A 12,988-nucleotide genomic window follows, 5' to 3' on the forward strand; every position below is an offset into this window, starting at 1 on the left:
AATATTGGCACACTTGGTATATGAGCAATGAATGCTGTGAAAAATTGTCTTATTGTTTAACCCATTGAACTTTTCTTCAAAAAATTACACAAAAATACAAATATCATGGCAAAAATACCAATATCATGGATATCAAACAATTGCAAAAATGTATTTTTTAAAGAAAATATCAGAGTTAACCAAGATTTACCAAGGGTGCCAGTGGGGGGCACTGTATAAATATTTATTCTCTTTGCTTGAATATGACTGGTATGGAGTAAAGGCAGGATAGGGGAAGTGTGATAGGAGTGGGAATGCAGGTCTCCATTAGCTGGTTGAATACAATAAAGGTTGAGCTAGGCTGCTCCATAGAATAACACAGGGAAGCTACTGTATGTTTTTCTCTGCTTGGTCTTCCTTTGCCATTTAACCCCTTCATTCGTACCGGGACGCCTATTAAGAAACCCCTATGGATGTCCCAGTACGTCCAACCCTTCGTGCAGCGTCAGGGACACATCCCTGCCGCTGCACGGGAGATCAGGCTGGACTCCCCACTGACAGCAGAAGCCGGCATTGCCGGCTTTCTGCTGCCCGATCTCATGAAAGCCGGTAAGCTGTTACATTGTAAGTAAGCTGTTACAGTTTCAAACTGCGGGGATATCCTGCCCTCCGATGAGGCACAGAGAAGCTGCGATCTCTCTGCAGGTCTGTGAGAACCTGCATAGAGATCACAGTGTGATCACTCCCCCTCCCGTCCTGAAACAGAAAAGCTGAAAAAAAAAAAAGTTAATTCATTAAAAAAAATAATATTAAACAAATCATTAAAATAATAATATAAATAATACTAAAAAAAATTCTAATGTGAGCTGTGATGTCATAGCGACATCACTGGCACATTCAGTAGGTCCCTAGGAGGACCTCTAACCATTTCTGTGTAAAAAATATATATAAAAAATACAAAAAAAATGTAAAAAAATTTAAATTAAAAAAATATATAAATAAAGATAATAAAAAAATTTATTAAAAAACCTTACTTCCCATTGTCCTAGCATAACATCTAGCCAGTATAACCCTCCTGCCCCCGTTCACAACCCCCAAACCCGTTAAGCCATAGGCACAAAAATTATACAAAATTGTACACCTTATAGTATGCTCCCTGGTGCTGGGAAAGTCTGGCAAATCTATATAAATTAGATATTTCTGAAATCAGGACACCTGAATTGATAAACTTGGAGGCAATTTTCTATCACTTTACCTAATTTTGCGAGGATTCAGAGGGAAAATGTAAAAAAAAATAGGTTTTTTTCTAATCTTCGCTAGTTTTTACTAAATTTCTCATTCTAAATTTTCAGCTAATCATCCAACTATGGTATCAAAAGAAAGCTCTATCTCTCCTTGAAAAAACAATATATAGTTTACATGGGTACACTATTCACAGGAAAGGAGAATAATCGCTAAACCGACATACCGCAAAAATGGCAAAATTGCACCGGGCTTTGAGGTACCAAAAACCCCTGGGATTGAAGGGGTTAACAGAATCTGTATAGGATCAAAAGTACCTGTTTTGCTCAAAAAGGGCTGATTCCTGCTACACTTGATACAGCCACTTTACTAGGCACAAAATTATGAAGAGGATGGTTGGATCGGCATACATAAGGAAATAGCTAAACCACAACATGTTAAAAGCTGCTTAACGCAAAGCAAATGAATAAAAACGATGGTAACCGACATGTCTGCAAGCTTGTCAAACAAAATAGGGGAACTAGAGTTACTGCCAAGTGCTGAACAGTATGACCCAGCTGATATTTATACCTGGGAACTCTCTGGGAGAAGAACCGTCAGTGATGCTGTTGCCAGAAGGAAATGCACGAATGGAAGTTCAGGCATTTAAATCCTTATTGAATTTAACAGATTTGGGCCCCAGCTGCCAGGAGAAATACTAGGCTATCATTTTGGGGGCGTGGTTTGACAGCCGACCAACATGGACGCTTAACTTGCTGGCTCCGCTGGCCCACTGCATTAATTAGCTCCAAACGGCGCTTCTCTACTGAAAATGGGGAAACACTCGAAGGCTACCGCTACCCCTAAGCCTGCCCCGCCGAAGGATCGACCGCTACCTACCTCCGTGAAATCCTTCTTTCACAATTTGCCGGACGCGGAGTCCCGTGATTCCCTGGAGAAGGCCTCGCCACCTGGTCCTTGTAGCGTGGCCTCGGATCTGCCGTCTGAATCCAGCCGAGATGGTGACGGTTGGCGGGACACCCTGAAAGATCTACCTACCAAAGCGGATCTTATTTCTATTATTCGAGACACTCATGCTCCGCTGAAAGCAGACCTCGCGGAAATCAAGCGGGACCTCCAAAACATGGGCGACAGAGTCACTACCCTTGAAAGTGATGCGGTTGCTACTCGCTCGGCAGTGGATGCCGCTTCGGAACAACTTCATCTACAAGCTGAGACTATTGCCCGGCTGACGCAAAAGGTCGAAGACCTTGACAACCGGGGCCGTCGCTCTAACCTGCGAGTACGTGGAATTCCGGAGTCTGTTGCTGGGCCCGATATCACTACGGTGACCTGTGCTCTTTTTAACCGCCTGCTCCAACAACCGGATGACACGGTAATTAAATTTGACCGGATTCACCGGGCACTTCGCCCTAGACAGCCTGATGGTTGCCCGCCGAGGGATATAGTGTGCTGTCTCACGGAATACGCAAGGACGCTATACTTGCTGCGTGTCGCAAGGCCGGCTCTTTGGATTGGGATGGTAACGCTATACAAATCTTTCCCGACCTGTCTCCCATCACCCTTCAGTATCGTCGGATGCTCAGGCCTCTTACATCTGCCCTCCGGGATGCTGCCATCCCCTACCAGTGGGGCCTTCCCGTTCTCCCTGATGGTTCGCAAGGGACCGGACCGCTTTATCGTCCGTCGGGCTCAGGATGTACCGGACCTCCTTGAGAAGCTGGGCCTACCTGCTGTATCTATTCCTGATTGGGAATTTTCTTTCCCTCTCCCACCCAAATTGAGCGACTCCTCGCGTGACTGGTTGGCCAGACCCCAGAGGCGCCGTAAATCCAGACCGGAATGATGCTCTCCATGATTACGCTGTAAGCTTACCTTGCTGTTCTTCACGGGACTTTTTGCTGGCGCTTCCCTGGACTCCTTCACGTCTTCTCATCGCCCGGCTCCGCTTCGAGGGTTGACCTCTGGCTGCACATCGCCGCTCCCTATCGTCCTGGATGACTTTAGGCTCTTCTGCGGTTGGCTACCGCTCATGGACTACCCGTGTGTTCCCTCTCTCTCCTTGCGGACGTCGTTGGTACCGGCTTGTCCGGTACTTGCACTGTTTGTCGGGTTCATGCGAGGGTCGACCCTTCCTTTTGTTTATCTTTGCTTTGGCTTCTCTCTTTTTTGTTATTTTATTATTATTATTGTTTTGTGTTTTTATTTGCCGTGTACCTGGTCTTGCCTCGTAGGGCTCTTGCTTACCGGGACTCGGTGTGTAGTATTGGGGGTCCCTCGCCTTTACGGCTCCCCTATTGTTTTCCGCTTCTGGTAGCTTTTATTTTGCTTTTCGTCCCTGCTGCGCTCTTTCTCCTCCTTTGGGGGTTTTTTCTTTCCTAGTCATGACGATCGGGACGCCTTTTTCTTTTCCTTTCTTTTCGCAACCGATCTCTGTCATGGCTCCCTCTTTCCTTTGAGGGCCTTCCTGGATGGCGGGTTGTGAGTTTTACCCGCAGCGCTTCCCTTGGCCTCCGGTTTCCGGGTTAGCCCGTGCTCGAATGCACTCTTCCACATCCCTGTTAGCCCCTTTTTGAGTTGTCAGTCTTTGTTGCATCCTTTCTCCTCCTTCGGGAGTCTTTTTCCTGCCTAGCCACTACGGTCGGGAAGCCTTTTCCTTTTTTCTTTCTGCTACCGACTCCTGTAGTGGCTTTCTTTTTCCTCCACAACCTTTGCCAGGGCAATAGGCTGTGAGCCATGCTAGTTAGTTGCGCCAGGCTACTTTGTGGCCCTGGGCTATTTGACTGTTTGCCTCGCACACACTTACCCGCTTTCGCGCTTCTGTTCGTTAGCCCTCCGTGTCTGTCTGTCTTTTCTGTTGCACCCTTCTCCTCCTCCGGGAGTCGTTTTTCTTTCTAGCCATGGCGGTCGGGAAGCCTTTCCCTTCTCCTTTCTTTTTGCTCCCAGCTCCTGTCATGGTTTCTCTTTTGCTAGCGTAGCGCTCACCTGCCAGTGGCGGGTTGGGTGTCTGTAGCACACGGTTCCGCATTCCACGGTCCTTGGTGGCCACACACACCTCTACACACTTACTTGTTTTATCCCCATTTATTTGCCTATTTTTGCCTATTCTTACGCCGTTTTGGTTTCTTTCCTCCCTTGTCATATTTCTGGTATGCGGTGGGCCACGGTGCCTGCTATAATTTTCCTTTTTTTTATTGGTTTGTAATTGTTTATTTTTCTTTCTGTGTTGTTTCTGCTGTCTCTGCTCCCTGAGCTGACCATCCTGGTTCCTTGTGTACCAGGCCTTTGGTTTTGTCCATTGTTTGGACGTTATGGCTCTCCTGTTGCTAGGCACTCTTCGTGTTGGTGCCTGCCTCGTGGCTTGTCCACGCTTTGTTATGTTTTATGGTTCTTGTGTTTATATTTGTATGGATTTTGTTGTCTTGATGGCGCGTGTCTTCTGCTCACTCTTCTACTGTCTCTCTAGGTGTCACACTCATGCAATCGAATAAAGTGAGATTTACTACCCTTAATGTACGGGGCCTTAATAAGCCGGAACGTCGTTCTCAACTGATTCACTTCTTGCGGTCTGCTAAATCTAAGGTCGCCTTTATTCAGGAGACCCACTTCAGGGCCGGGAGGGAACCCAAATTATATTCTCAACACTTTCCTCTCCTCTACACGTCTAGCTCCCCGGATTCCAAAACTAAGGGGGTCGCTATATTACTCCATAAATCCCTGCCGTTTCAGCATGTTGACACCTGGAGGGATCAGGAGGGTAGATGCCTCTTCATTAAAGGTTTCGTTGCCACCCAAATGGTTACCCTGGCCTGTGTTTATGCCCCCAATCGTGATCAAACGCGGTTTCTGGTTTCTGCCCTCCACAAATTAGCTGATTTTCAGGAGGGGATCTCCTTGTTGGGTGGTGACTTTAATATGACGTTGGACCCGCGACTGGACAGCTCCTCGGGACGGTCGTGCATCTCCTATTCGCGCATCGCCCGGGTTAAACGGGCCCTTCACGCTATACAGTTAGTGGACGCGTGGCGTGTCCAACATCCCTCTACTAGGGATTACACGTATTTTTCCCCTTTACATTCTCGTTATACGAGGATTGATACTATTTTCGTGTCTCACCATCATTTACCTATGTTGTCCTCCTCCAGTGTGGGTCCCATCACTATAAGTGACCATGCCCCGGTCCATGTTACTCTCTCCTTTAAGTGTCTCCCCCCCCCGCTCCTGGTGTTGGAGACTTTCGGAGAATGTTTCTGCCCATCTGCCCATCTGCCCTTTTCCACTGTTTGGGAGGCCCATAAGACGGTGATACGGGGGCGGCTAATTCAAATGGGGGCTACTGTTAAGCGCATCCGTTTGGGTGAAATCATGCGTCTTACTAATGAGATAGCTCGTTTGGAATCTAGGCATAAACTCACCTTAGACCCTGCACTCCTGGTTCAGTTGGTTGCTCTGCGAGAGAGGTTGGCGTCCCTGGTGGATAGTCAGTCTAGGCGACTTTATCTCCTAACCCGTAGTCACTTCTATGAATCTGGGGACAAGGCGGGTAAGTTGCTTGCTAGGGCCCTTCGTGCCAAGCGGGCTCAGTCCTTTATACCGAAGGTCCGGGATCGTTCCGGTGCCACCCGCCACTCCACCCCTGACATAGCAGCTTGCTTCCGCGATTTTTATGCATCCCTGTACAACCTGCCTCCAGCTCCGGGCTTGGCGCCGTCCTTTCGGGATTCCCTGCGGCAGTATTTGGCTAAATATTTAACGAAACATATTTCCCCGTCGGATGCTGCGCTTTTGGATACCCCGATTGACCTTGCTGAGGTGGTGGCGGCCATTAAATCTCTCCCTAATGGCAAGAGTCCTGGTCCTGACGGACTTACGAAAGCATATTATAAACAGTTTGTTGCCACTTTAGCCCCCCATTTGGTTACCTTGTTTAATGGCATGGCTGATGGGGATCACTTTGACCCGCATACCAACACTGCCCATGTTACTGTTATACTGAAGCCGGGTAAGGCGGCTGACCTTTGCGAAAGCTATCGTCCCATCTCATTGCTCAACACTGACATAAAATTATTGGCCAAGATTCTTGCTACTCGTTTGGGGCCCCTTGTACCGTCGCTCATCCATCTGGACCAGGTTGGTTTTGTTCCGGGGCGGGAGGCGAGGGATAACACCACCAGAGTCCTTGACGTTCTTGACCGGGCTGGGCGCCTTCATACCCCGCTGGCTCTGGTCTCTACGGACGCTGAGAAGGCGTTCGATAGGGTCTCGTGGCCCTATCTCTTCCAAGTGTTGCGCAGCTTGGGCCTGGGTGCGACTTTTTGTAACTGGGTCTCAGTACTCTATTTTAACCCCTCTGCCAGGGTCAAGATTAATGGCTTTCTTTCGGACCCGTTTTTCTTGGCCAATGGTACTCGTCAGGGTTGTCCACTGTCCCCCCTCCTGTTCGCGCTTAGAATGGAACCTTTGGCCAATGCCATTAGAGCCAATCCTGGTATCTCTGGAATGTTAGTTTCGGGGGTGGAGCATAAATTGGCCTTATTCGCGGATGATATGTTGGGGATCCTGTCTGCTCCCCTTACATCCCTGCCCTATTTCCTCCAGGAACTGGAGACGTACCAAGCATTTTCTAATTACAAGATAAACTTGGGTAAGTCGGAGATATTGGGGGTCCACCTGGCGGACTCTACTAAACGGGAGTTAAGCTCTCGGTTTCCCATTAAATGGTGCGGCTCGTCCCTTCGATTCCTGGGCCTCCAACTCCCTGCGGATCTCTCCCTGCTATTCTCATTGAATTTTGTCCCCATCCTGCAGCGGGTCTCTCAGGACCTGTGTAAGTGGGCCTTCCCGCATGTTTCGTGGTTCGGGAGGGTTGCCGTCGTTAAGATGAACATCTTGCCACGGTTCCTGTACCTCTTTCATGCCCTACCGATTTTTATTCCCAGGGATTATTTTAAGCAATGCCACCGAGTCTTTTTGAAGTACATTTGGTCGTCTGGACACCATCGCCTCGCTTTTTCCCATCTGGTTCGTCCTAAGCTCCTGGGAGGCCTGGGTGTCCCACACTTGGAGTTGTATTACCATGCGGCTCATCTGCGTCGTGTGGTTGAGTGGACTATTAGGGCTCCTAAGCAGTGGGTGACACTGGAGGAGGACGCTCTCCCGCACCCCATACACTCTTATCCGTGGCTGTCCACCCCCTCCCGGCCCACCGCTCGCCTTAAACATTGCACCATTTCCCCGACTATGCGGATGGTCCGGAAATACATGTCCAAGGGTTCTTTGACGTCCTCCACTAGCCCTCTCTTCCCCATCTCTGACAATCCTGCCTTTGCCCCTGGCTACAGAACAGGCAGGACTAGACCGTTTTCTCCTTTAGTTTCCGGTATTTTGCGTTTCTATCATATTTCTGACTCGGACTCAGTCAAACCGCTGCAGACTCTGTTAGGGGCGTCTCGGCCGCGCCCGCAAGACACCTTTTTTTATGCCCAAATGCGCCACTTTATTGCTTCTTTACCGTGCTTGATGAGTTACCGCAGACCTCTGACGGAATTTGAACGCCTGTGCACCTCTAAGTCTGAGCCGCCCCACCTGGTTTCCACTCTGTACTCCATCCTCCTTACTCTTGAGTGCTCCTCTAAGCCGTATTTCCTGGCCCTTTGGGAACGGGATCTCCCGGCTCTCTCCGGGGATGAGGTATGGGATAAGATTATTCAGTTGGTTCATAAGAGCGCTATCTCAAGTAGAATCCAGGAAACCTCCTACAAGTTATTGATTCGGTGGTATCGCACCCCACATGCTTTACATCAATTCCTCCCGGATGTCCCGGACCGTTTTTGGAGGTGTGAGACGGGCCCTGGCACTATTTTACATATTTGGTGGACTTGCCCCTTGGTTACCCCCTTTTGGAAGCTAGTGGAAGGGGTGATTCGGGAAGTAAATGACCCTCATTATGTGCTGACCCCTGAGGCGGCTCTCTTGCACCATACATCGCTCCCGGTCGCTGTTTATAGACACTCAGTGACGTACCATATATTAAGTGCGGCCAAAGCTGTTATCCCCCGTTTTTGGAGAAGCCGTGACACTCCGCCGATCCAGGCTTGGTTCAGCAGGATGAACTTTATTGCCCACATGGAGGAGTTGGTGTGGGCCTCCAGGGGCAAGGAATATTTGTTCATCAGGCGCTGGTTCTGGTGGAAGGAGCTCACCTCTTCCCCGCGCTTTCCTGCTCTTTTACAGTGCGCCTGAGGAGCCCCTTCGGTCGTGTGGGTTTGCCACCCCTGGGTCCGTTTGCGCGGCTCACCCTTCCCTGCTCTGGGTGTTCCCCTCTCTTTGTGTCCCTCGGCTGCTTCGCTAGAACTTAGGTGTTATGTGGTTGTAGCGACACGCGCCATCTGACTCTGATTTTTATGTTGTGTTCACGATTTTGTTTTGTTTGTTCTCTCCGTACGGACATCTCCGTGTGCTTACGTACGTGCCTTTTTACCATACGCATTGTGTTGAGGGGGTCTTTGTTGGACACTGATCTCCACTTATATACCCTGTTTATTGAGCACCTCTGCTCCACACTATGTACTTTTGCATACTTCTCCCTTTCGTTCCGTGTCATGATGACCTCTGTCATGCATGATTATCGCCCTGTGAACCGATATGTCGTTTGCCTATGACCACTGATTCATCGTGATTTATTTTGCAGTGCATTGTGCTTCTGTACTATACCTGTGCCTTTTGGTATGTTTTCGGATGTAACACACTGTTGTATACCTGATCTTTTATTAAACGGAGACTTGGAAAAAAAATAAAAAAATACTAGGCTATCATTTTAACAGCCAGATCTCTGTTCTCCAGCAGGGATTTAACCCTGCCAGTGCCAAAACCCCATGATGTACATCCTTGGTCCTTAAGGATCAATTTTTTGGTGACGAATCCCCTACGTCTTCGGGCCTTAAGGGGTTATGGACACACGTAAGTAAGGACATAGTTACAGCACAACCATTCTCCTGTTTATGAATGCTTGCTTTGCAAGAACTGACACATAACAGCATGACGCCAGCATGTCTGTTTGTTCTGTGCGTCTTTTGAACATTTTGAACATTTTGCATTTCGTGGTGGAAATCCCCTGACCATTGCAGTGCAGTACATGCATTGATAAGTGAAAAAAGGTAGCACTTCACTTTAAGTACATTTTCATTTTACATACATGCCCACTGTGTAGGTTAACATGGCGTATGCTCGTATGCTACAAACCCCTGAATACTGAGGGGAGTGATCAGCTTTTATCACAAACTGAAAGGATGCACATCTGGGTCAGGTTTTCATCATCACAGATTTCAATTGCCCTGACATTGACTGTAATATTGGAAGTCATTTAACAGAGAACAAATTTTTAAACTTCATATCCCAATTAGTATTACATAAGTTATGGTGCGTAAAGGGTGATGGAAACCCTTCCACTTAAATTTAAGGGGTAGTAGAAGTATTATTAAACACTCATCTACAGACACCAGACAAGCCAGAAGGCTTGTTTTTCCCTCAGAAATCTCATGGTGCTTTCACAACCACAAGTGATTCTGGGTAGGCACATGCAAATAAGGTTAACAATTATCACCTTTGCCTCTATATCCACTTTATACATGGATCCCTTGAAAGTAATTGCCAGCTGTACAAGACAGCCTTTAGACAAAACTCAGGAAGAGGTACAATAGCCAGATCACCACTCATGGACAGCTTTTTTTTTTTTTTACACTTCTTATTTTACACCAAGTAGGCTCAGGACCCCAGCTCTCTTTATTACTCATCCAAGTCAGAAAGCTGTGTGCAATGAATGCCTACAAGCCCTGCTAGCCTTTCACCATCCCAGCCAGAAAGATGCAGCCTGGCTGAAGAGTTACTCAGCCCAGCTTTACCACAAGCACCCAAGCAAAGAGCATGGATGAATCCCTTGTGGTTGTGAAAGCACCATGAGATTTCTGAGGGAAAAACAAGCCTTCTGGCTTGTCTGGTGTCTGTAGATGAGTGTTTAATAATACTTCTACTACCCCTTAAATTTAAGTGGAAGGGTTTCCATCACCTTTTACCCACCATAACTTATGTAATGGTATTTCTTAGCTACCCCAAGCCTCAACTATTAAGCCAGTATCACAACCTCATGCTGACGAGTCCCATGAGTGGTGATCTGGCTATTGTACCTCTTCCTGAGTTTTGTCTAAAGGCTGTCTTGTACAGCTGGCAATTACTTTCAAGGGATCCATGTATAAAGTGGATATAGAGGCAAAGGTGATAATTGTTAACCTTATTTGCATGTGCCTACCCAGAATCACTTGTGGTTGTGAAAGCACCATGAGATTTCTGAGGGAAAAACAAGCATTCTGGCTTGTCTGGTGTCTGTAGATGAGTGTTTAATAATACTTCTAATATCCCAATTAGTGAAAGGATTATATTGAAAGACGTTACCATGGCTGAATGAAGGACAGATTGTGGTTTCAGAACCTTTGACACAGATTCCCTGGTGGTCTAGTTGTTAGGATTCGGCGCTCTCACCGCCGCGGCCCGGGTTCGATTCCCGTTCAGGGAAAACTTTTATTAACGTATAAGATTGACATTTATTTTGAAACATAACAACAGGAAGATCCAGATCCCCCGCAGCGGTGCATTTTTGAACTTGGAACTTCGACATCTAGTCATCCTGCCCCATATACTATTTGGGAACTCTTTGATACTGTCCAATTCAATTTATCAAATCAAACCATTTTTTTAACACTTTACATCTCAAGGTATTTCAAATGGTGGTATTTTAACTTTTTCCTTGAACTAATTCACCACCAGCCTTTATCAAAATAATTTTTTTGTGTTTTTTTCCCATACACTTTTGAAAGAATAAATTTTTTTTTAAACAAGACACACCATGTGTATTTCAAATGCTAATATTTTAACTCTTTTCATGCCAGGAGTTTTGGGAAGATACATTTTCATTTTACATACATGCCCACTGTGTAGGTTAATGTGGGGTATGCTTGTATGCTACAAACCCATGAATACTGAGGGGAGTGATCAGCTTTTATCACAAACTGAAAGGATGCACACATCTGAGATTTAAATTACCCTGACATTGACTGTAATATTGGAAGTCATTTAACAGAGAGCAAGTTTTTAAACTTCATATCCCAATTAGTAAAAGGATTATATAGAAAGACTTTAACATGGCTGAATGAAGGACAGATTGTGGTTTCAGAACCTTTGACGCAGATTCCCTGGTGGTCTAGTGGTTAGGATTCGGCGCTCTCACCGCCGCGGCCCGGGTTCGATTCCCGGTCAGGGAAAACTTTTATTAACGTATAAGATTGACATTTATTTTGAAACATAAAAGAAATTCAAACAAACGTGCCGTAATACAAGCATTCGTAAACAAACAAAAAAGAAGAGACCGACTTTAAAGCATATAAATCAAAGAGATTAGGAACATTATTTACAAAATACAAAAATGCATACAACAAATGTGTAAACACAAAAAATACATTGATGACAAATACATCAATCAATTAGGGCTGCAACAACTAATCGATAAAATTGATAATAAAAATTGTTGCCAATGAATTTCATTATCGATTAGTTGAATCGATTTTATCGAATATAAGACGATGTTTTTTCCAGAGAAAATACTCTGAAAAATACCCTTCGTCTTATAATCTTACCTCAAATAGAGGTCAGATAACAACAGGAAGATCCAGATCCCCCGCAGCGCTGCATTTTTGAACTTGGAACTTCAACATCTAGTCATCCTGCCCCATATTCTCTTTGGGAACTCTTTGATACTGTCTAATTCAATTTATCAAATCAAACCATTTTTTTAACACTTTACATCTCAAGGTATTTCAAATGGTGGTATTTTAACTTTTTCTTTAATTAACTAATTCACCACCAGCCTTTATCAAAATAATTTTTTTGTGTTTTTTTCCCCATACACTTTTGAAAGAATACATTTTTTTTTAAACAAGACACACCATGTATATTTAAAATGCTAATATTTTAACTCTTTTCATGCCAGGAGTTTTGGGAAGATACATTTTCATTTTACATACATGCCCACTGTGTAGGTTAATGTGGGGTATGCTTGTATGCTACAAACCCATGAATACTGAGGGGAGTGATCAGCTTTTATCACAAACTGAAAGGATGCACACATCTGAGATTTAAATTACCCTGACATTGACTGTAATATTGGAAGTCATTTAACAGAGAGCAAGTTTTTAAACTTCATATCCCAATTAGTAAAAGGATTATATTGAAAGACTTTAACATGGCTGAATGAAGGACAGATTGTGATTTCAGAACCTATGACGCAGATTCCCTGGTGGTCTAGTGGTTAGGATTCGGCGCTCTCACCGCCGCGGCCCGGGTTCGATTCCCGGTCAGGGAAAACTTTTATTAACGTATAAGATTGACATTTATTTTGAAACATAAAAGAAATTCAAACAAACGTGCCGTAATACAAGCATTCGTAAACAAACAAAAAAGAAGAGACCGACTTTAAAGCATATAAATCAAAGAGATTAGGAACATTATTTACAAAATACAAAAATGCATACAACAAATGTGTAAACACAAAAAATACATTGATGACAAATACATCAATCAATTAGGGCTGCAACAACTAATCGATAAAATTGATAATAAAAATTGTTGCCAATGAATTTCATTATCGATTAGTTGAATCGATTTTATCGAATATAAGACGATGTTTTGTCCAGAGAAAATACTCTGAAAAATACCCTTC

General features: G+C 45.3%; 3 non-coding genes across 3 annotated transcripts; all 3 read left to right on the top strand.

The window, feature by feature from the left end:
- The first annotated feature begins 10,717 nt into the window (after nucleotides 1-10,717).
- TRNAE-CUC (transfer RNA glutamic acid (anticodon CUC)) lies at nucleotides 10,718-10,789 on the top strand. Its single transcript has one exon. It is a non-coding gene; the product is annotated as a tRNA-Glu (tRNA).
- Nucleotides 10,790-11,462: 673 nt separating this feature from the next.
- Nucleotides 11,463-11,534, top strand: TRNAE-CUC (transfer RNA glutamic acid (anticodon CUC)). Its single transcript has one exon. It is a non-coding gene; the product is annotated as a tRNA-Glu (tRNA).
- Nucleotides 11,535-12,559: 1,025 nt separating this feature from the next.
- On the top strand, nucleotides 12,560-12,631 carry TRNAE-CUC (transfer RNA glutamic acid (anticodon CUC)). The gene has a single exon. It is a non-coding gene; the product is annotated as a tRNA-Glu (tRNA).
- Nucleotides 12,632-12,988: the final 357 nt, after the last annotated feature.

The sequence above is a fragment of the Sceloporus occidentalis genome, unplaced genomic scaffold (genome assembly GCF_023333645.1).
Source record: "Sceloporus occidentalis isolate IW3139 unplaced genomic scaffold, rSceOcc1.0.p SCAF_174, whole genome shotgun sequence".
Classification (NCBI taxonomy): domain Eukaryota; kingdom Metazoa; phylum Chordata; class Lepidosauria; order Squamata; family Phrynosomatidae; genus Sceloporus; species Sceloporus occidentalis.